Genomic DNA, 23,734 nt, shown 5'->3' with positions numbered 1-23,734 from the left:
TTCAGGGTTATTTCCATCCTAATGTCTTCACAGCTCTTTGTTTATCTGAGACAGAGTCTCTTTATGTTGCCCGGGCTGCCCTGGAAGTAAAGATCCTCCTGTCTCAGCCTCTAGGGTCCTGGGATTACAGGTACATTCCACTGTGCCTGGTTTTCCACACCCTCTTCCTTCCTTCCCCTCTGTCTTTCACTTTGCACATTTTAGGCAAACACTTTACCTTTAGCTGTATCACAGACCTCAACAGCTATTTTTGCCTGTGGGATATACAGCTGTGGACTGGGGATAAGGGGAACAGGGTAGTAAAGGAAAATAAAGGTAGTGCTAGTGCTTAGTGATGGGAAATGCAGAAGGGGAGTTCAGTGGCAGAGAAAAGGAATAGTTTGAGGAGCTTGAGGAAGAACTACAAGGACATTTTGGTAGGGAGCAGAAACAAGGTCACAGGAGGCTAGAATGAGCCATGTGGGCTTGCTGTTCATCTGTGACAGCACCATAGTAGATAGTGTGAGGGCAAATGCATTGTCTTGGCTAAGTGTGAAGCGGGAAGAGAAAACTGTGGAGAGAAGGAACTCTAGGGGACTTTACATTTAAAGAGTAAGAAAAGCGAGGAATTAATGAAGCAAATCAAAAGAAAAGAAAAAAGAAGGCAGTAAGAGAGAACACTGTCTCAAAAAGCAGAATAGTTGACAACAAGTTCTATCATCCCCAGTTGGAGATAGAGCTCTTAGAGAGAATACTTGAAGTATGATTGGCATCGCGAAACAACTGCAGTGGACTGTGTGTGGGTGGTGGAGGAGGAGGAAGTGAGACTTTTCTGGAACTATGGTAGGAGACAAAAAGAAGAATGATCTCTCGAGGGAATAGTGTGGAGCAGGGAAGATGCTATTTCCTCACTAGTTGATCTTGGGAAAGCTACCTGATATTTCTAAAACCCCAGCTTCCTCAAAATAATAAATTTCTTCATAATAATTTGAACTAATTGGTTTTAAGAATTAAATAAGGTATATTTTAAGTGTTTAGTATAGTATCTGGCATACAGTGGACGCTCAATACATATTTAAAAATATTATCATGTACGTTTTATTGGTACATGGGATTCTTGGGTAATTTTCAATGCTGGAAAGAGTCAGTAAAAAGGGGAAAACTTATTCCATAGTCCCAGAGGAGATGGTGTGTGTGTGTGTGTGTGTGTGTGTGTGTGTGTGTGTGTACACGCATGCGTGCAGTAGAGAAGTCAGCTTTGTAACAGAGGAAACATACTTCTTATTGGAAAGGAGGAAAAGTGAAAGAATGGCAGAAGATATGAGGTTTTAAGGACTAGGGACAGGAACTTGAGGATCTTGTAAAGTGACCTCAATCTTTTTTAGCAATGTTTGTTTGTTTGTTTGTTTTTGGTTTTTCTCCGGTACCGGGAACCGAACTCATGACCTTGCGCTTGCCAGGCAGGCGCTTTTGCCGCTGAGCTAAATCCCCAGCCCCTTTTTTAGCAATGTAAGTAGTGAAAGAATTACAGAGATGAAGCGGGGAAAGCATCAGTTTGAAGTTTTAAGGATAAGTGGAGAAACGCCTCAAGCAGCTCTTTGGAGAATATAAACAAAGAATTAATAAATAGGGATTTACTGTTCAGGAGTGAAGTCAGTTTTGAAAAATGGAAAAATGTACTAGAAATGGATGGTGGAGGTGGTTGCAAAGAGAATCTGAATGTACTTAATGCCAAAGAACTGCATACTTAAAAATGGTTAAAATGCTAAATTTCGTGTTACATATATATATATGCCCACAATTTGAAAAATAAAAAGGGAGGAAGTAGGAAGTAGGAATTTGTAAGCAAGAGAATTCCAGTGTGCTCTATCTTAGGGCTAGAGATGTTCTGATACTAATAGTGGTCAGGATGTGGTTTCCGAGTGACATGTTGAAAGCTATTACTCATAGAAGGAGGCATCACCAGGAATGATTATAGCAGAGGCAAAGAAGGAAAGGGGGTCAGGGCAGCTGGTGACTAGAAAGGAAATTCATTAGCATTAATTGGGCCTCAGACTAGGTTAGAAAGTGAAGTGGAAAATGAAGACTATGTAACACCTCTACTGGCATCGGGAAACAGGCAAACAAGAAAACGGAGTGTTTATATTTGAGAACAATAGTATTACCAGGAAAAAAAAAAGTCACATTCTAGATAATAAAAGGAAATAAAAGGTTTTTAAGGAAAATGAGGGAGAGGGCAAGGGGTATGTATGTGTGTTGAAGGAGAACATTCTAGAAGAAATGACCTACATTTAAGTTAAGAAGAAAGCACAAAAGATGATTTTAATCTGTCAAGAAATAATACACAGAAAATCTTTAGCTGGCCATTCACCTCTGAACAACAACAAAATACAGGATTTATAATCTTTTCCAAAGTTGCAGATGTCTATGGTTGCCTCTTTTGTGGGAGAAGTCTTCTAGAAACTTGTGTTCAACAAATATTGAATATCCATTTTATACTAGGGGCCATGTATTCCATTAGCACTAGGGGAAACTACATGAAAATTTTCATTTTACCTTTTCATATAGCTGTATCTGATCAACTGGAAAATCATTTATTAAATGGCAAACTTTTTCTGTGCCAGGAAACTCTCTTTGATTAACAATGCCCTGTATCAAAATACTGATACACTTGAGAATGTTAGGTTGACTTGATTTTTCTTATTATGAATTTTACTTTAAAATTTTTTATTCAGATTGATTTCTTTTGATACATCTAGTAATTAAAATAGTTTATAGAAATTTATTAAAAATACATACTTGTTATGGAAGACTTTGATGATACAGACAAGAGGAAGTTCAACCTCTGATGTCCAAGAAAATGAATTAAAGTGTAGCAGAAAATGCCCCGCCCTCCAGTATATGTCAGCTTCCACGAGTTGCCCAGGTAACAGTTTCTGTTACTTCTGTGTCTTAGAAATGGCTGGTCACTGTGATACCTTGCTGGTCATTATGATACATACTGTCAGAACCAACTCCCAACTGACAAGCCGTTCTGTACTTCCTGCTTGCTCATCCCGTATAAGCCCTGAACCACCAGACATCAGGGTGTGACATCTTTATAAGGACTGATTCCTTGTCAGTGCCTGTCTGACGTTAAATAAAGCCTCCTCCAAATCGTGGGTGTCATTTTGGTGTTTCTATTTGCTGTAGCAAAAGGCATAAAAGAGAAATACAACTGATAATGCTTGTAAGGAACTCCAAATCTTCCTGAGGTACCGAGGTCACAAGTAATGCTGGATTTTTATCTGTTGATACAAGGTGCTGCTTAGTAAAAACAACAATAATCAAATACTTTCTCTACTGCTAGGCTAGGTACTGGAAAACAGTGGTGAAAAAGCAAAGTGTTTCCTGCCCTTCTTGAGTTTGTTCACTATTGAAGAGATAAATGTCAGGCAGTCATATTAATGTATTACTAGTGAACAGTGAAAGTAATCTGGTGAAGAATATAAAGGATTAAAATTATATAAGGTAGTGCAGACAGAAAAGGTTACATTTAAGATGCGTCCAAAAGGTGAGACCATGTGAAATACAGGTGCACAAAGTGCCTTGCAGGCAGAGAACACCTAGGGGCAAAGCCCTGAGGTGGACAGAACTTGTAGTGTAGAGGGAACTGAGAGGACCAGCAAGACTGGAGCAGAGGGAGAAATGGGACAGCATAATGTAAAAGGGTTCAAGACGGAGGAGACGAAACAAAGTTCAGACTGGCCCTGGAGTTTAGAAGAAAGAGCGTGGATGTTATTTAAAGTGGCACATGAAGGGTTGGAAGTATAGCACAGTGACAGAGCACTTGCCTCGCACGGGCAAAGCCCTGGTTTCAGTCCTCAGTACAAGAAACAGTGCAGTGAAAGCTAGAGAAAGGTTTTAAGTAATATAGATGTGACTCAATTTTTGTTTGTAAATTAGTGCTCTGACTGCCAATTGGAGGGGAATAAGAGGGAAGGATGAGACCAGTGTTATGGTCTGTGTCTAGATGTCTCCCCAAAGCCTCATACAGTCACAGGGGCAGTCTTTCAAAATTTGTGATTGATTCATGGTCCAGTGGTGGGATGAGGGGTGTGAGTGTTACACCAGCTCTAGGGCAGGTAGCCTGCATACAATATAAGGAAGCAAAAGAGGCTTGCCCCCTCCTCTCTGTGGTTGCCTTTGGTATCTTATGCCACCATGAATGGTTGCCCTTCTGCCATGCCACTGCTTGGGAGCAAGCTAATTATGGACTGGAACTTCTACAAACTGTGAGCTAAATAAACCTTTCCTTCCTTAACTTTAGGTGTTGGGTATTTTGTCTCAGCAATGAGAGAAAAGTAATTAAAACAACCAGCAAGCAGTTTATTTTAGTTCAGACTTAACAACGGTGGTAGTGGTGGTGGTAATGATAGCAACTGCTGTGTTTCTGGCATCTTTATCTACAAGTATAAGATGCTTTATCTATAATTATCACCATGATCTTTTGCCTCTTACAAATGAAGAAATGGTGCCTCAGAGAGATTGTCTTTTCCAAATGCTACATAGATAATAAGAATGAAAGCCAGAATCTGATATCAAGTTGATCTGGTTCTTTCTCTTGGTGGATGGGGAACATTGGTAGAATAGAATTCTTGGGCCCTAAATTCCATTACCACCATATCAACTTTCATGCCTTCAAATGGGAAGAGGATCTATGATGTATGGTGGGACCACACAAGCCTATTGCTAGTCAATGGAAGAAGACAGTGGCCCGAAATTTGTCTTGGATGATGAAGGAGAGAGGAAATGGAGAGTATAATTAAGCTTGCCAACACAGTCTGACTTCATTGCCAGGGAACAATAAGGGCAGGCCGAGGGCTGGGTGCCCGTACGAGTCCTCTGTTCCCTTGGATGTAACAATTTCACATCTTTCTGGAAGGAGATCAGGATAAGTGATAAGTGATGCACAGAAGGGAAGGCTGAAATTTGGAGAACAATGACAACATCATCCCCATGCAAACTGAATCACTTCCTCTTTCCTGCCTTCCAAAGTATTATGACAGTTTCTAGATGTCACTTACTTGAACCCAGGAAAGAACACCTTTAGAGAGAGGAAACACATTATAAAGAATTCTGACAAATCTAGGATTCATTTGGAGAGAAGGGGAGGGATAGTATCAGTGTGTAGGGACATTTATTTTTGTCTTTAAAAAGAGTAGCGCTTGACATTTCTAAACCACTTCCTTGTTTCTCCATGGTTTTTACAGATGCAATATTATCCAGTCATTTTTAACATTGGTGCTACGTGCCCCAACAGCCTTGGTCACTCCATCTTTCCCTCCACACTTTCTGTCTTTTAGACTGATTTACCGTTCCTCAATTTCCTATGCACTTTCATACTGTCCACCTTCGTGCAAAGTCTTCTTGCTGCTGACGCCGCGTCTCATTTACCCACGAAGCTTCAGTTTAACCCTGGGAGCTCAATTCACAGGTTTATTTTCCTGACAACCCACAATCCTGCAGACTTTATTGCTTCCTCTCTTATTTGCTTATCACATCTAACTCTTTTCCTTCAACTGGACTTCTAGCTTCTTGGAACGAGGGTTGCACCTTTTTTTTCCTCAGAAATTATCCACAGCGGGCACTCAGTAAATGTCATGTAATTTGGATTAGTTCTTGCAAAATCTCCATAGCCCGGTATGGCAGGCAGCACTCACCAAAGAGGTGTGGGAACTCTCCCCAGACCCCAAACATCTGTAGCGCATTGGAGCTGGAACTTTGGGTCAACTATATGGAATTATCACTACTTCATCATTTTTGAGCTACAGAAATGCTGATTTTATACGTCCAACCTAGTAGAACCAAGGTCTTCTTGTGCTTGCGTTGATGTTCTTTTTAAAGATCGAAGAAGCTGACTCTCTTGCTGATTTGAGGCCCTGTGCTTTTCATTCGACCAGAGGCCACACCCTGGAGGCCACAGCTGTGTGATGGGATCAAGTCTTTAGTGATTTGGGAGAAGTGGAGGCAGATTTGTCTCTTGTTTCCAAGCCTAGATCCAGGGTTTTCTCTCTTCTCTTAGCTCCCTTCAGCTTTCCAAATCTCAGTTTTCTTATCTTAAAAATGAGGAGAGTGCATTAAACCAGAATTTTTCCATCCCTTTGATTTTCTTTCCTGTATTCAGCCCATTCTATCCTCTTTCCTTACTCCTGCACCAGTATCCTTCTCACTCAACAGATGCCGTCCACACAAAGTGCCCCAGTTCTGCCTCAGCCCTGTACTGTCTTGCTGTCCTCTTCACTAACTTTATAGCAGACAGGACAAGGTAAGTGTTATGGTTTGTGTCTGGATGTCCCCTCAAAGCCTCATGCAGTCATGCGGCGGGCTTCTAGAGTTTATGATTGATCCATGGTCCAATGCTGGGATAAAGGGTGTGAGTGCTACGCCCGCCCTGAGGGGCGTAGTTTGCACACAGGGAGGGAAAGAGCCTTGCTCTCCCCAATGCTGCTCCTCCTTTTGCTCTTGTTGCCTTTGCTGTCTTCTGCCACCATGAACTGTTGCCCTCTGCCATGTGCCACTTTGCTTTGGAGCCAGCCAAGTATGGACTGAAACCTCCACAAACTGTGAGCTAAATAGACCTTTCCTTCCTTCATGTTGGGCATTGGCAACAAGAGAAAACAACCAAGACAGTAGGCAAGGGAGGAATTAAGTGACCTGGAGTCATCTGTTAGAGGCTGATCTGTCACAACACAAAAGTCGAGGTAAACCATGGACTTAGCGATATTTTATTTTAGGACAAAGTTATAGTGAGAAGGAAAGTCTAAAGAGTGTTCAGATTTTTTCTGTTTTATTTTCATGAATTCAGAGAATTGCTAGAGGTAAATGGTGTATGTGGGCAAAAGCTAACGTGAAACGAGTAGGCATATGGTTTTTGTTACCTCTGAAGGTTAAGGTTGATATCACTTTATTTACTTTTAGAATTCATTTAAGTAAAACTAGAAAAATAATGCACAAAATGCAAATTTTGTAAAAACTGAAAGCACTATGAAAGATTTAATAGGAGCATACATGTTTTATAGTTAACCTGTTTTTTGTAGTACTGGAGACTGAACTTGGGGTGCTCTACCAATGAGCTAAGTCCCTTTTTATACTTTTAACTTTGAGGCAGCTATTATCTAAGCCATCAAATATTTCCACAGCAAAACTTCCAAAGCAAATGTGTAGCTTTTAGTCAAAATGTATAAACCAAAGAAGAATACTAAGGACTATAGTGAGAGCTCACAGAAAGAACAGATAGTAGACATCAACCACAAAAGCTTCATATATTAGGACTACCAGAAATGTCATATAAAATAACTGACTTTAATATTTAAATAGTGTTATGAAAAAAATTTGAAAACATGTACAGGGAACCTAGAAATAAAAAGAATATATTATTGAAATTACAACTCAATGAATCAATTAAGCAACAGATTAGATACAGGTGAAGAAAGTCAGTGAGCTAGAAAACAGGTTTGAAGATATTTAGACTGTAATACAGAGATCCCACAGTGATGGAAAATATAAAAAAGAAGGGGACAGATTTGAAAGACAAAGACAGTTTAAGGTATATCTATTTGTAATAATAGAAGGAGATGACAGAGAAGAAACACTAGTTGAAGATCTAATGGCTAAGAACTTTCCCAAATATTTGAAAGATACAAATCTTCACACTGAAGAATACCAGTGAAAATGAATCTCAAGCAAGAATAAGGAAGGAAGAACAGAAAGAAGGAAAGAGTCCACATCTTGATACCTTAATTATGAAATGGAACAACAAATAATAGAAAAGAGTAGATTGTAATGTCAGTTACTGAGGACAATAAAACTTTACAAAAGAGCAAAACTACATGGTTGTGCTTATGGGTGGGTACTTACAGCCTTAGACTATTCCTTTAACCTGTAAAATTCACATCAGATATTTGCAGAATCAGTGAAGCACCTCTGCAGTCATTGAACACTGTTAAAAAGTTCAAAGATGGCCTAAATTCCTTATTTTACAAATGAGGAAAGTCCCACTCAGAACTAGTGAATGGGTGTGTGGAGAATCCAGAACCAGAACCTGAGTCTCAACTCATAAAACAGTAGTTGTGACTGCTTCCATCTCTACCCTGCTGATAGTTCTTCAAAATAATGATTAGTAACAAAGAAAAACAAAGTATGAAGAAAGTACAGGCTCAGTTTATCAGAAATTTTTGGTGCTGTCCTTATGTCTCATGTACGGAACTTGGTAACAACATATTGTTAGTGCATTGTCTCCTCTCTAGGAAAGAAACTGCTCACTTTTTCTTTTTCAAATGAGCAAGAGGATGCGTCCTTGTTTTTCTTCCTTTAGTTCATGAGAAAGCCTGAGAATAGAATGAAACAGGTTTGAGAAAATGAGTCATTTTGTAGAAGGGACACCGGGAAAACAGGTGGGGAAATTTCAATATGCATGAAGACACTGCTGAGAAATACACAAGGAAAACACACATACCAAACCATGAGTCTTTAGGTTACAAATCAATTCACAAAACTTGAGTTAAAGCATCCAATCTGTTTTGTTTGAGTTCACTTATTTCGACCTGGCCTGGTTTGCTTTCTAAAGTTTATACCCCAGACCCCAATAGGAAGACAATTTACAAAGGTAAGAAATGTTGATACATCAAAATATATCACCTCTTTTTATTCATGAAGCAATAGTAATGTATGTAAATGCATGTATGTTTGAAAATATTATTTCCAGATTTTGACCAACTCACCACAAATATATGCCAACAGGTTTGATAACATTTGCAATTGGCAACAATACAGTACAACAAAAACAGACTGCTTAACTGGAGACAAGAACTTGCCAATTAATGTGTTTCTCTCTGGGAGTAGTACCCAGATTCTAACACCTGAAGTTATTTGGGCAACTTAATAGATTTATAATTCCAAATCCTAGTTCTTTGGGCAGTACCCCACATTCTCTCAGTTAGTTTTTTTTTTTTTTTTTCCTCCGGTACCGGGAACTGAACTCACAACCTTGCGCTTGCCAGGCAAACGCTTTTGCCGCTGAGCTAAATCCCCAGCCCCTCTCTCAGTTAGTTTGCTGCTCATTTTTTAAGAGAAGCATGAGATTTTTTTGATAGGAAAGGTTTGGATTTTTAAGTGTATCTTCAAAATAGAATGGAATATTTTAAAGTTGATTCACTTGTAGAGAGGCACTTGTTTGAGCATAGCACATTTTTCAAACATGTAAAATATTACTAAGCAGAGATTTATTCTAGATAGCACAGATATATAAATCAAGCTAGTGGAAGTGTCCCTCACTTTCATTCTGAGAAATTCATCCTTATGGAATTTCCTCATTGTATGAACATTGTAGAATGTTGTTACACAAACCAGGTAGCTGCAACATTACCAGGTTGTGGAAAAGGCCATTTGTTGATTAGAAAGCACTGAGGACACACAATGATTTGTTTATTGTTGCAAAAATGAACTGAAACCTTTCACCTGAAGATAAGAGTGTATTTGAATTGCAGGAGATCCCTATTTTTCAGTCTTGCCATGCATTGTAAAAATTAATGGGAAGTAAGGACTGTGAGTTGTAGTGAATTTATAACTGGTGGCTGTTATGGTTTGTGTCTGGGTGTTCCCCCAAAGCCTCATGCGGCCATGGGGCAGGGTTTAGAGTTTGATTAATTATGGGTGTGAGAGCTAAACCACCCAGGGGTGGATAGTTTGCATATGTAAGGGAGAGAAAGAGGGTGCTTCTGGCCATTTCCTCCCTTGTGTGTGTGCTTGTTGCTTTGCTGTGTTCTGCTGCCATGAGCTGTAGCCCTCTGCTATGTGCCACTCTGCCTTCTAATCTGCAAAGTATGGACTGAAACCTCCACAAACTGTAAGTGAAATAAACTTTTCCTTCCTTAATTTTGGGCATCAGGTATTTTGTCCCAGCAATGAGAGAAAAGTAACTAAGACAGTGGCCAACTTATAACTCCCAGCTGAACTGAGTAAGCATGGTGCTGGGTATGGGAGGCCCACCTAGAGATTGTTGCCAGCAGCATAAGAGGCAGAATTGGAGAAGGATAATGCTTTAATTACTAAAATGTTTGGTATCCACCCATTTGTACTAGCTACACCCTTGGTTCTCACTCAATAAAAGGTGACAGATTGGTAATTGGGGCTGCAGTCCAAGAGGCTGTAAGCCTCCTCATCCCAGACTTTTGCCTCTCTTGTTTTTCTTGTCTCTCTTACTTTTCATCTGCAGGCGCCTCGTTCTCCGGACCTGTCACCCTGGTTAGAATGACACTAGGTGATACAATATTATGGGATGACTGTGGTGTATGTGGCCCATCATTGGATAAAATATTGTTATGCATCACATGACTATATAATATCCGAAAGTAGAACAGTGGTTATCTTTGAGATAGACAATAATTATTAGAAGGGGACATGAAGAAGCTTCTGGAGTTCTATGTTCTTCTGTTTTATTTTTGCTACAAAGTTATGTTCAATTTGTGACAGTTCATTAAGGTGTACAGTTTGTGTATTTTTGTGCAGTTTTATGTGTATGTTATACATCAATAAAATTTCAATTTTTTTTAAATTAAGGGAGAGACTGTCAGTGGATTCTAAAATATATAGGCACTGTACTCTTAAGCATGGTGGTTAAACGAGCTCATTGACAGAATTAAATAATAAAAGCTGAATTAATTCTTAAGAATTAAATAACTTTTTAAGTATTTTTAAAGAAATTAAAGAAGTGTCAACATCTGTTAGGAAATGATTGGACAGGTCAATGAAAATATTCCTCTTTTCTCTTCTATGAAGTATGCGCTTCTAATATGTGTGATTAAAGACTATTTTCTGTCCTGAAACAGCTGAAAATTAATCGGGTAAAAAAGATATTTAGTTGTTTTCTAAAGCAGAATCCAGAATCCTCAGAGCAACTTTGTTGTTGTTGTGTTTTTGTTGTTTTTTTTTTTATTCTGTGTATATGTGTGTGTGTGTGTGTGTGTGTGTATGTATGCTAGAGATTTGACATGGGGCCTCATACTTGTTAGTCAAGCTCTCTACAATTGTGCTAAATCCCCAGACTTTTAGAGTGACTTTCAAAAAAATTCAGCTGCCCCTCCCATAAGTGGACAAGAAGTTTTAAAAATAAAAATGGTTAGAATTCTGCAGGAGTTAAATATTTTTAAGTTTCTGAGGATGAACACTGTTTCTGAGCTAATGAACCTCTTCTTTCCCCAAAGAAGAAATATAGACACACAGTCTTATTTCTAGCTACAAACACTGGGTCTAGGAGTAGACCTGTGACTATCCAGTGACTCAGATCTGGTCAGTGAGATGTAAGATGAGATTAGCCTGGGACTTAGAAAATTTTTCTCCTTGAATGAGAGGCAAGTGAGAAGTAAGAGCTTTTTGACTCCTGTTCAGAAGATAGGCCAGCTATCTTTTCCCATGAAGGAAGAAATCATGGACACTCTGAGGATGGCAGAGCAGACATGTGGGAAAAGTATAGACAATGCCATATTGTTGTGTCCTTTTACTATGGGACTATTTAACTCAGAACTTCTTGTTAAGTGAACAATGTGTCATTAAGTTTTAAGCCATGTTCACTTTGGTGTTCTGTTGTAGCTAAAAACTTATCAAGTGATACAAATTCTTTATTTTTTTGTCCTAAGTATAATCTACACTATTTTCTAAATCTTGAAATGACAGCTATTGTATTATGACACTGATTTAGTATCCTTAAATAGGGCTAAATTGCACATTTTAACATCTAAATAATTCTATATGTTGAAGAAAATGTTACTATGACATGGGTATATAAATTGATGTGTTAAAATCAATAAAGTATATTATATGTGAGAAAGCATAATATATTGGAGGTAGAAAAGATAAACTGAAAATCCTTTTTGTTAGAACAAGACTTATAAGTAACTATTTGAGGTGCTCTTTTTACAAAAACACAGAATATTATTACTATTTTTGCTATTAATTTTACCAATAGGTGATGTAGCACTATTTTACTATTTTATTCTTATAAAACATGAAGACACCAGTTGGATTTATTTACCAAAAATATTTGTGTATATAAATTTGTGTATAAAATTATTATGAATGTTTTGTACACATAAATCATACACAGAATAATTGTAGATGAACAAGGAAGAGAGTGAATCCTAAACACAAATTCATAAATATTACCTAGAGAAGAAAAGAAGGAGTGTGCCCTGAAGTAATGGTACAGATGGGCCTTTAAAAGTATTAGTAATATTCTGTTTTTATGCAGAATGGTAGACACACATTGTTCATTTTATTGTTTTTCTTCAGAACTTATATTTATATATACATGATATAAGATTCAGTGTATGACATGTTTCATAGTTGATAGCTTTTTTTAAAAAAGGAAATTAAACTTCAGTTAACATTCTATTCATAAAATGATTTGTGAAGCCACGCTTTACCATTCTCTAGTAACTAATGTAGATATGAAGTAAAAAATCGATATCAACACTTTCACAATTTAAAAAAAAAAAACTTGTTGCCTGAAGACGGTGATTCATTTTAAAAATTATGAGGTGGTTTTAAAAAAACAAACAGTCAGCATAGAAGGACTTCCATGTTTCAAATTATGACAATTTGTTGTTGCTTTGAAACAGTTTCCTAAATTCTCAGGCTGATCTTGAATTTGATAATTCACTTGTCTCAGCCTCTTGAGCAGTTGGGATTTCAGGTGTGCACCAACATGTCTGGCTAGTTATGATAACTTGGCTCAGAGGAATAAAAATACTATAGTCAGTTAAAGTGAGTCAGCCACAACACTAACAAAACCCTAAATCCATAGTATTATTTGAAAGACAAAGAGAACAAAAATTTTTTCTAATCTGTGGGGAGAGGCTGAAGCCAGAGATTGATCACACATGTGGGGCTGGAGCAAGCTTGATCCCAAGAACAAAGAGGAACCTGAGGTGAGCCATGTGAACAAGCTGCTCCAGCTCTGAGAATGTGAGGCACCCTGAAGCTGCCATGCAAACGGGTTGCTAGGCAGAGGGATGTCACATGACATCAACCTGCTAAATGGATAAATACATGTGCTGTGGTGGTTCAGCAACTCCTTTCATCCCATCTGGAGAGAGGGCTCCACCTGACCTCAGCTGTCTATATTCTGACTCTTATCTTTATTTCTCCATCCTCCCACTGTGGTTCCTTCCAGGAACTCTGAGGGCTCAATTGGATGTGGTGTATTAGTGCCTGAATACAGGACGGGGGTATGAAGAAATAGCAAGTGAGAGGACGCTTCTCATTGTGTGTGCAAAAGGGGGAGAAGTACATTGATAGCATCAATATTGATCACAGAGGTGTATTGATATTGCTATCACCAGGTGTAAAACATGGGGCAAACAGGTTTTCAAGAACCACAGATGTATATAGAAATGTTTATTGTATTATTGATTCTCATATTTACTTTTCTTTGTGGACTTGGACTAGGGAATGTCTTAATGGTTGTATGTTTGTTGAGACAACCACAGAGGATTTGGCTCAGAGCACTATTTTAAAATTAAATCCCAAGTGGAAAAAAGATGGCAGAACAATAACCTCCCAATAGAACTTAAACCCTCTAGCTTTGCTCAATTCAATAAGGAAGGAACAATGGGGTAAGGGGGAAAGGACCCTTCTCCACTAGAAGAGTATTTCACTGTGAATTCCATTTCACTGTGAATTCTATTTCACAGTGCCTGATAACCTTAACTGTGCCACAAGTGGCTACTTCTACCTTCTCAGTTCAGGGAAATTTTGTTGCATCACAGGCTGTTTCCACCCTTCATAAAATGGAGTCATCCTTTAGGCTAACTGCTCAACAATTGGCCTTTGAAAATGCAAATAAGTTGTGTAAAGAGGCTTTACAAGCCCATAAAAAATGCATTATGCTCTCTGAGATGATTCAGATTTGTGCAGACATGGGAATTCATCCACAGCAGCTATCATTCAGGTTATTTATCCACAGCCTAGAGGCAAAGGAAAAAACAAGGTTTTACTTGTTTTAGCTGTGGAGGCGAGGGACATTTTGCCTGAAATTGTTCTGCTGCACCTGTATGGGCAGCATCACCATTATCTGTCCCTTCAACAAAACATTCTAGTATCTGAACAAAATGTAGATGAGGGTATCCTTGGGCAAGTGAGTGTAACTCCAGGACTGATGTGGAAGGCTGACCTATTCCAGGAAACTTCCAATGGGGCCTCCCCTGGCACCACCAAACAGCAGGGGCGCTATGGCATGGAGAGCTTCCTTGCAAGGACACAGCCTGTCTCTGCTCAGTGTGGTGGGTTGGACTTGGTGCCGCGGGCAGCTCATGGGCATGCAGAGTGGAGCTGATGCCTACGCACTGCTGTGGGCTACAATGGGTGGGCAGAGGCGTAAAGGCCTCCTGCATGCTGCAGCACAAACGGCTGGGCCCCACCCAGCCTTTAAACCGCAGGCCTGCCCGTGCATTGCACTTGCACAGCACTTGGCTTAGGGCCCTGTGAGCCACAGCAGCTCAAATGGAAGGAAAAGAAGGCATCTATGGCTGTAGAGGCAGTGACTGCTGGGTTCTCTGGGGAGGGGGCACCGGAGATGGAGCCCATCCCCAGCAGTGAGGCAGAAGCTGCAGCCAGAGGTGTGAAGGGTGAGTGGGAGCCCTGGGCACCCAAATACAGGGTATAGCTTTTTCTTCTGCACTAAAGACTGAATTACAGGCTGTTATATGGACCTTGCAAGATCATCCATTCACTCCAATTAAGCTCTTTTCAGATAGCACTTATGTTTGTGGTGTGATGTGCCACATTGAAACTGCCACTGTACACACTGGCCCAGAAGATCCTTTCACTTACTTCACACTCTCCAATTTGCAGTTCGATCATGCCATGTCCCCCGTTTCATCAGTCATTTACATTTTTATTCCCAACTGCCAGAGCCTCTCACTGAGGGAAATGCTGTCGTAGATTGCTGGATACTGCCACTCTTACTCCCTCAGATGCCAACCAACAGGCTTCTGCCTTTCATGAAAACAGTTCTGCCTTGTGTAAACAGTTCCTTTTAATCCAGGAATAAGCTCAACAAGTTGTTAAACAGTGTTCCTCATGAGTAATATATCTTCCCTCGCTCACTATAGGAGCTAATCCCCAAGGGTTACACCCCAATCGTCTCTGACAAATGGATGTCATTCACATTTCTGAGTTTGGCTGTTTACGCTGGATCCATGTTTCAGTGTATACTTCCTCAAGATTTATTTTTGCCGATCCCTACACTGGTGTAATGGATTGACAACTGGTGCCCAACTTATAACCCCCAGCTGAACTGACTAAGCATGGTGCTGGGTGTGGGAGGCCCACCTGAGGATTGTTGCCAGCAGCATAAGAGGCAGACCTGGAGAAGAAGAAGGTTAGGCTTTTGGGAACTAAAAAGGCTGCTGGAGGCTGAGAGAAGCAGTTGGGAACTGGTAGAAGCTGTAAGGAGCCGTTGGTTGTTTTGGAGGAGCTTGTCATGCTGGCTTTCCTGATGAACTTGGCTGTTTTCATCCTCAGAGGAGCTCAGGACCTTGTTGGCATTGAGAATGGCTTTGGTTCATTTTGGGGGAGCTGCAGTCCTCTCTCTGAGCATCACTTCCTGGCTCCAGAGGGGAAGGTGGTGCACTGCTGGTCTCCTGGAGAAGCTTGCTGCATTTGTTTCCCTGATAGGAACTCGGCCATCTTGATCATCGGAGGAGCTCGGGACCTGAGGATGTTGCTGAGGATGGCTGTGGTACCTTTCAAGGGAGCTCTGGTTCTTCTGAGTGTCGCTTCCTGGCTCCAGTGCAGATCCTTCAGTGTGTTAACACAGATCCTTCGTCCTGCTGGCATAGACTTTCTAGATCCCACCACTGACCTTTGGGCCTTTGCAGCACAGATCCGTGAAACAGGCCTGCATGAGATATTGTTATGGGCTCTAGGTCTCCAGATAGACTCGTGGGAGGCATTGTTCTGAGCTCCACGCCTTCAGCTGGACTCATGCAGGACATTTTTGTGGGGTCCAGGTCCCCAGCTGGATTCCCTGGTCTTAGTGTGTGGACAGATTTCCTGCACTGTCTTGTATATTCTTTCTTTGGGTGATTATTATAAATATTCTTATAAAAATATGTGCTCTGTATTTTATTTTTTCCCCTTGCAAAATAAGCCCCAAACCAACACAAAATTGGTGAAGTGGATAAACAGGTCATTGCTCATTGCTTGGATGCTTTTAGTACCCCTGACTGCCCATTGGCACTTAAGACTGACAATGGCCCAGCTTATACAAGTGCTGCCTTCCAAATGTTTTGTAAAATTTTTCATATATCCTTTACTGTGGGAATTCCTTATAACCCTCAAAGTCAAGGAATAGTTGAATATGCTTACCATATGCTCAAAATTTAATTACAAAACAGAAGGGGAAATCCTTCCCTACAACATTCACATCTCAAAATATAGTTCACTTGCCAGTATATACTATTAACTTTTAAAATCCTACTAGGATGGAACTCTAGCAGCAGAAAGACAATTCAATCAGGTAAACAGAGAGTAGTTAGGAAGGATCCTCTCAAAGATCTTCATACTGGGCAATGGAAAGGACCCAGCCCAGTGCTAATTTGGGATTGAGGCTATGCTTGTGTCTTTCCAGAGAACACTAAATGGCCTATCGGGGTGCCAGAGTGTGCTGTCTGGCTATATCATAGATCCAGGCCCAGAGAAGGAGTTGATTGCACCTCTCAAGAAGCTAATGCTCAGTCCTGTGGCAATGATGCCTCAGAGATCATGCCACAAATGATAGACAAGGATGGGGCTAGACCTAGCCTGGGGCCAATTAAAGGAACTGACCTAGGATGCCCAAGAGATGGTAACCAAAAGTGGGATCAAAGGTCTGAGTAGGTGACAGAGTATAGAGAGATAACTGAACTGAAAGCTCTGTGAAAGAAAGGGACAGGAAAGTTACCAGTATTAAGACAAATAAAATACAAAAAATATATTAATTATAGATGAAAGATTTTTATTCCTTCCAAATTCTTCTTATAAGAGATCTCTGTTAATTGACCTACAAAAAACCCTGACTACTCTATTTATAATTACAAACTTCTGAAATTGTAAAATTTATTATAATTCAATTTGCTCAAAAATATATTTGAATGCACTCTGATTTCTAAGATGTTTGTCTGTCCAATCTGTTAAGCTATGTACTTGTTTCTTTATCTTTTTGTTATATCTGTGAACAGTTGTTCTTTATTTGAATTTAACAATATTTTTTTCTTTTCCTTTTTTCTTTTTTTGCATTTTTGCAACATTTGTTCAAAATTTAATTTGCGTTATAGATTTAAAAATCATGCTTCCACCTGTGTTGCCAGCTGGTCAACATGAAATCAAATTTGGTTTTTTCATAGGCCACCAAAAATTATTTAGATAATTAAGCAAAAATCCCTTAGAGTAAAGGGAGATTATTTGAGAACTCCAATTGATGAATAGGAAAGCAGCTGCCTGGAATAACATTAACCAGTTCTTGTTCATTAATAGGAAACCCCAATGATCTGCATAGCCTTATGGGAAACACCCCAATAAGTGCTATTAAAATATATTATTGTGATATGTTTACTTTGGTCATCATCAAAAGATTAAGTTTTCTAGACAATAAGGATTTGATTTAAAGATGCTCTGGTACAAAGGTTTTCATATAGCTATGACAATTGATTGTTGTTAACTTTGTGGTGTGTTAAATGTATTCATGTCTCCAGATGTATAGGTCTTCCAGAATGTAAAACAGGGATTGTTTATGGTGACAGACTTTTCTTTCAGATTCAGATATCTGCTTTTAACAGAAATCTGGGATGACACGTGCATTCCATTAAAGGTCAAAAAGTTAGGTAAAAGCTTCTTATGTACTAGATAGGGATGACTGACCAAACAGGCTACAGCTGCAGAAAGGCTACTTTATGTCAAAATAGAAATTTAGATGTGTTAAAAAATATCATCATGATTGTCATGTTACAATATTAGGTATGGTTTTGATTTCTAGTTTTCTGTGTAAAATATATAACTATTGTCTTTTAACATTCTACACAGACTCAAATACTAAATGTCCATGGTTAAGGGGAAATAACAGTTCCACTTTGTATCTCAAAGTGCTTGATATGCATATAAAATTATTATGTTAAGCTCACTGCTCCCATTTCAAGGTAATGTCATTAATCTTCTCTTCTGGATGTTCAAAATCTGAGGTTTGGAGATGAAAAACTAGAAAGATAGGTGGGCTGGGAGGACAGAAAATATTTTAGCTTCAGACCTCTGAGGTCAATGAAGACCCAGGACATAAAAGAACCTCTGCTGTGACATCCTATAAATCAGTGAGTCCCTGGTCTTCTAATCAAGAAGATTGTGGGACCACAGAGGAAAGTGATCAGTGGTGTATAGTGTGCCTAAGGAGAGTCACTGAGAGAGAAAAGTCTCCCAAGATTTCACAGAAAACAATTTGGTCAAATAATAGTCATGACACATTCAGACAGCTGACATTGACAGAAGAACTAAGAAGTACTATACATGGTTCCAAGGTAAGTCCTGAGGAGACTTAACTGACTTTGATACATAGCAAGAGATTAATTGTAATTAATACAGGTCTCACCTTAACTTGGTCTTGAACACCCTGCAGAAAAGTATAAGTACAAGAGACAGAAGACAATGCCATGATAATATGCTAGCTATAGAAGAAACTCAAATCACTAATATCTTCTGACACTTTCCAGCTACACTGGTAACTGACTACTGTTATGGATTAATGGGCTGTATAGGATTAAATTACTAAATGCAAGGACTTAAAATCCTTGGACTGGAAATCTTTAGCTTAGGAGTAAGTTCACTCAGAATAAAAAGTGTTCAAGAGTGAGAATGTCTTCTGCAATGTCTCCAAACATAGCTACTCCAAATTCAACTGACCACTCATTGCTTGCAACTACAAAACAGAAAAAGGGGAGATATGGGGAGTGGCTGAAGCTGGAGATTGATCACGCGTTAGGGCTGGACCAAGACTGCTCCCAGGAACAAAGAGTGCCCAATGAGAGCCATGTGAACAAGCTGCTCTACCTCTGAGAACGTAAGGCACCCTGAGGTTGCCATGCAAACAGGTTGCTAGGCAGAGGGGTGTCACATGACATCAACCTGCCGAAAGTATAAATAAATGCACTGGGGTGGTTGAGCAGTTCCTTTTCCCCCTCTGGAGAGAGGGCTTCACCTGACCTCAGCTTTCTGTATTCTGACTCTTGTCTTCATTTCTTCATCCTCCAACTGTCCTTGCCCCCAGGAACTTCAAGAGCTGTGCTGGATACAAAACTAATCAAAAATATTATTTCGGATTATCTTTATTTAGAGGTTAATTATAAATGTATGATACATGAAAAGTTCTCCTTGTACAAAGGCTGTAGCTACTGCTACATAACTTCTACAGGATTTGTCTCCTGTCTTTGGGATATGCTTGTTGTTTGGGGACAGAAACACTGCTGTTATAGAATAGAATGTTAAAAGTTCTGTGAAGCCTTACAAATATCACACCTTCACTGCCACACCTTCCCAAGTAAACTGATGAGTTACTAGCCAAACTGAGAGTCCTTCCTAATGCTTCTGTTCAGTTTGTAGGCTTCATGGGCTGGATTAGTTGTGTAAGGTTGGTTCCTTTCTTAATTATTTTTGCTTGTGCTGTACCTGCTGTTAAATGATTTGAATATCACACCTGGATAGACCATGTGATTTTTCTCCCACTAACAAATGGCTGTCTGCTAATGCAATGAATTGTGTATGATATAATATTAATTTAATTACTATAAAACACGTAAAAATTAAGTCTTTTCACTCACAGATAATGACAGTTACTGCAATTAAGCTGAATATATATAGCCTCCCAAAGGCTGAGGCAGGAGGCTCTCAAGTGAGACTGCAGCCTGGGCTATGCAGCGTTCAAAACCACCCTGGCCTATAGTGATACTGTGTCTTAAAGAAGAAAAGGAAAGTAACTATAAACTGTTTAAATAGCATTTCTTAAACAACTTATATTGAAAAACAGTCAGGCTAAGAAGCTAGAGTGGTTGAGATGTGAGCACAGCAAATATACAAAACTATGAAGTTCTGTTAAACACTTTAGGAAAATTTTGAGTCTTTCTTAAGAACTTCAGGGGAAATAATGAGGAAAACATTCTTAAAATTACATTTTTAGTATAGTCACATGTACTAATATTGCTAGGGAAAATTTAGATAATCATTTAATTTATGAGGTATTTAAGGTATCAAGGAATGAATGTAGACTGGAGACTCATTAAAAGTAAGGCAGCCAGCCAAATTTGTAGGTGTCCCTCTCTTGGTTCATAGCTACAGGACTGGCTAAAGAAGTTATATCACACTGGCTAGCAGTGACCCTTTCCCTCATGTAACAGTGACTGTAACACTGAAAAAAATAAGTGGAATGTGTAATGCTATCTCCTTCGTATTTTTTATCTGAAAATGATGGAAAGTCTGAATCAAAACAAGGGCTTCCCAAGGAAGATTAGAGACACAATAAAGGAAGTGGTTTAGAATCATTCTTCTTAGTTCTTTTACCCAAATGGGACTTGGCCCTGGATTTTGATATGTGAACTGAAATTCACTAACTTCATCATCTTGGGTTATTACAACCTTTCCAAATCTTACTTTATTTTCATAAATGGAGAAAATAATATTTATCTCACAGATGTATGTGAAGGTTATACACAATAAAGTGGGTTAAATGTGTCACATTTAGTAAAGTGTTAGTGGTTGATAAATTACTTTTAGTGGCACTTGTAACTTGTTATATTCATCAGAATATTTCTCCTGAGTTGGGTTTTTGTTGTTGCTGTTTTTCTTTTTTTCATAATTTCACTGGGGGAGATCACAGGAAAGTTAGGTAAGATCCAGATCATACTACTAGTCAAGGATACTGGATTTGAAGCTTGTCAATCTTGATAATCTGTGGATTTTACTGTTATGCTTTATCACACTCTTTAAGAAATATAAAATAAAACAAAAACCCTCACAGGATGGCCTAAATTACCAATAATAATAGCAACATATGACAGAAGTCTGCTGCAGGGCAAAGCACTTCAAATATCCGATTCTCCTTTATTTTCCCTCCTTATGAACTTTGCTTGCCTTGTAAGGTTATCTTTCCTTAAGAGTTCCTTTTGCAGGCTGAGGTGTAGCTCGGTGATAAGAGTGTTTGCCTAGTGTACACAAAGTTCTGGATTCAATTCCAAGGTTTGAAAAAAAAAAAAAAAAAACCAAACAAATTTCCTTTTGTATTTAGATTTAGCACCAGAAAACCCAGAGGAAAAACAGATTAGAGGTTCTGCCATACTTTCCTAAAGCCCTTGAACCAAGCATCTTTTGTGTTTTTAACAGCGTTAAGGTTTCTTTCTACTATTCAAGGAGTTAAATTTTCAGTCTACGAATTTCTAAAATGTCCCTTCTGGGGCTGGGGATTTAGCTCAGCAGCAAAAGCGCCTGCCTGGCAAGCGCAAGGTCGTGAGTTCGGTTCCCGGTACCGGAGAAAAACCAAAAAAAAAAAAAAATAAGTCCCTTCTGCTAATTGGGACACAAAGAAGGAAAAACCTGGCATTCTTAAGTCCCACAGTCTTTACCAAACCTTGAACCTGTAAGAAGATCCTTTGGTTTTGTCACAGTCACAATCTGAAAGCAGGCAAACAAACCCTCATGCTGTCAGACTTCCTAGCATAAATATTCCCGAACGTGTATCTTTTCTTCTCCCAGTGATAACCCCTCTGCAACAGTTCTCTACAATGATTTAATTTTTTAGTAGAGCTGAATTTTTCACGGATGAAGCCTACATGCATTCCCAGAAGCTCTCTCTCTGTAACTCGTGGCAGACCCTGGACAGTAGTGACAGCTCTCCTTTCTCACTCTCTTCTGTTCCTTTCAGCACTGAGTGAAAATTTGCCTCCAGATTCTTTCCTCTGTAAATAAGAAGAAGGCAAGAGGTGCATTCTGGCTATAAATGTTGGTTAAAAAGTGATTCTTTTCATGTTAGTGAGAAAATCAGACATGCCTGGACCCTCAGCAACCTGGCGGGCTGAGGCAAAAGAATCAGAAGTGTAAGACCTGCCCGAACAACTTGGTAACACTTTAGAAAGCAACATGAGCCTAGGGGAGGAGAAGATAGTTCAGAGCTCTCTGGGTTCAATTTCAGTACCGGGAAGAAAAGAAAAGAAAAGTAGAAAAAAGGAAAAGAAAACAAAGCGAAAGAAATCGAGGATCCTTGCAAGATGAATGGATAAAATGTGAAATTTGAGGGGAGTGGAGCAGTGCCCAGGCTGAATGCTTGTGTGTTTAAGGGCACTGTCCAGCTGTGAGATTCAGTTCAAGCACCTTAAACTGAGAAACACAGGATTCTGAAATTTTCTGATGCACTTTGTGCGAAGAAACCAAAAGAGGAGTAGTAGGTATTTGAGAAAGGATGGGAGAAGCAATAAGTAGGGCTGTTGACAGCAGCGTTGGACCACCGTGGCAGGCAAGGGTGACTCAAATGGAAGAAGCACGGCGCTGAGGAGCAAGTAAGAGTCAGAAAGATCCACCCATATGTAACCCTGGCCAGTGCAGCTTTAGTCTCCAGCTTGTGTCCAGCCACAGTATACTCTTCTGCATTTGGTGTCATATTCTCTACTAAAATTGTCCAGAGGTGTATATTCACTTATGGAAAGATAAGGCAAAGAGGAGGGGAAATTGCTAGGAAACACACTGCAAGGCATTAAAAGAAGAAAGCAGTTTTCAACGGCAAGTCTCTAAATGAAGGCTAATGGTAAAATTGATGAGATTTTGAATTTATCAAATTTACATTGTCAGTTCTATACTTTTTCAAAAATTGTTCTTCTCATTATCCCCTTTTTACTAAAAATCACTTACAAACAACTGCTAATAAGTTTGCTTAAGCATTAGCAGTATGAAGTAGAATGAGCAAATTGTTTTATAAGTTTCATTGATGGGGAAAGGAACATTTACTATAAAGACCGTTGTAATCTATTTAGACAATTTATTAATAATCTTACAAATCACTCAAAGAAAGCAAAATGGAATTATAAGATAGTAGCAACTATTATCATCAGCTTTTACTTCTATTTTCAATAATAATAATTAAAAACAAATTAGTTTAATACTTCATTTTGCAGGAAAAACAGTTTTCTATGGTTTTCAAGATCTATCTTTGCAAAACTTGACCAAAAAAAAATCTCCCATAAGACTGGCTTTACTCTTCTTACCTTGTGATCTTGTTGTGACTTGTCTGCTTGCTTTTTCCCTCTCTGCTCAGAGAGCCTGAAGACTTTTTATTGCAGAAAGTTTGGCAGAGAATCAAATAGGCTTAGGAGGGAGATCTGGACGGATGAGGTGCTAGCCGTGTTTTAATATCCAAACAGCCAATTAAAATTACATGCTGTCCACATCACTTTCTGCTTTCTCCTGCGTTTTTATTTTAAATTTTAACCAGCAGTGATGGATTTTTGTCTTCTCTCCAACTCACATTGGAATCCTCACATGCAAGTCCTATCTCTAAGATTCAGTTCTTCTCCCCCTACCTTTTACAACTTGGTTCCTAAAGTCAGTCTTCCAAATTGAACTCTAAAACTTCACCTTCAGCACTGTTCCTATTGCAACTATTTTGTCTTGTACATTTTCACTTTTGACCATTGGCCTCTTAATTTGCAACCTT

The 23,734-nt window shown here is 39.2% G+C and overlaps 1 protein-coding gene across 2 annotated transcripts in view; it reads right to left on the bottom strand.

The window, feature by feature from the left end:
- The window catches only part of Il33 (interleukin 33), a 42,147-nt gene extending 18,741 nt beyond the window's left edge, over positions 1-23,406 (bottom strand). The window contains exon 1 of one of the 2 annotated variants that reach the window (XM_005388671.2): positions 23,286-23,406. The gene's annotated coding sequence lies outside the window, so the exon portion shown is untranslated. The remainder of the gene's footprint in view (positions 1-23,285) is intronic. The other variant, XM_005388672.2, reaches the window with a different exon arrangement.
- Between the last annotated feature and the right edge of the window lie 328 nt (positions 23,407-23,734).

Source organism: Chinchilla lanigera, unplaced genomic scaffold (assembly GCF_000276665.1).
Source record: "Chinchilla lanigera isolate Chin_1 unplaced genomic scaffold, ChiLan1.0 scaffold00033, whole genome shotgun sequence".
NCBI lineage: Eukaryota > Metazoa > Chordata > Mammalia > Rodentia > Chinchillidae > Chinchilla > Chinchilla lanigera.
Note: the sequence above shows the minus strand (reverse complement) of the source record. Positions and strands in the feature narration are given on the sequence as shown.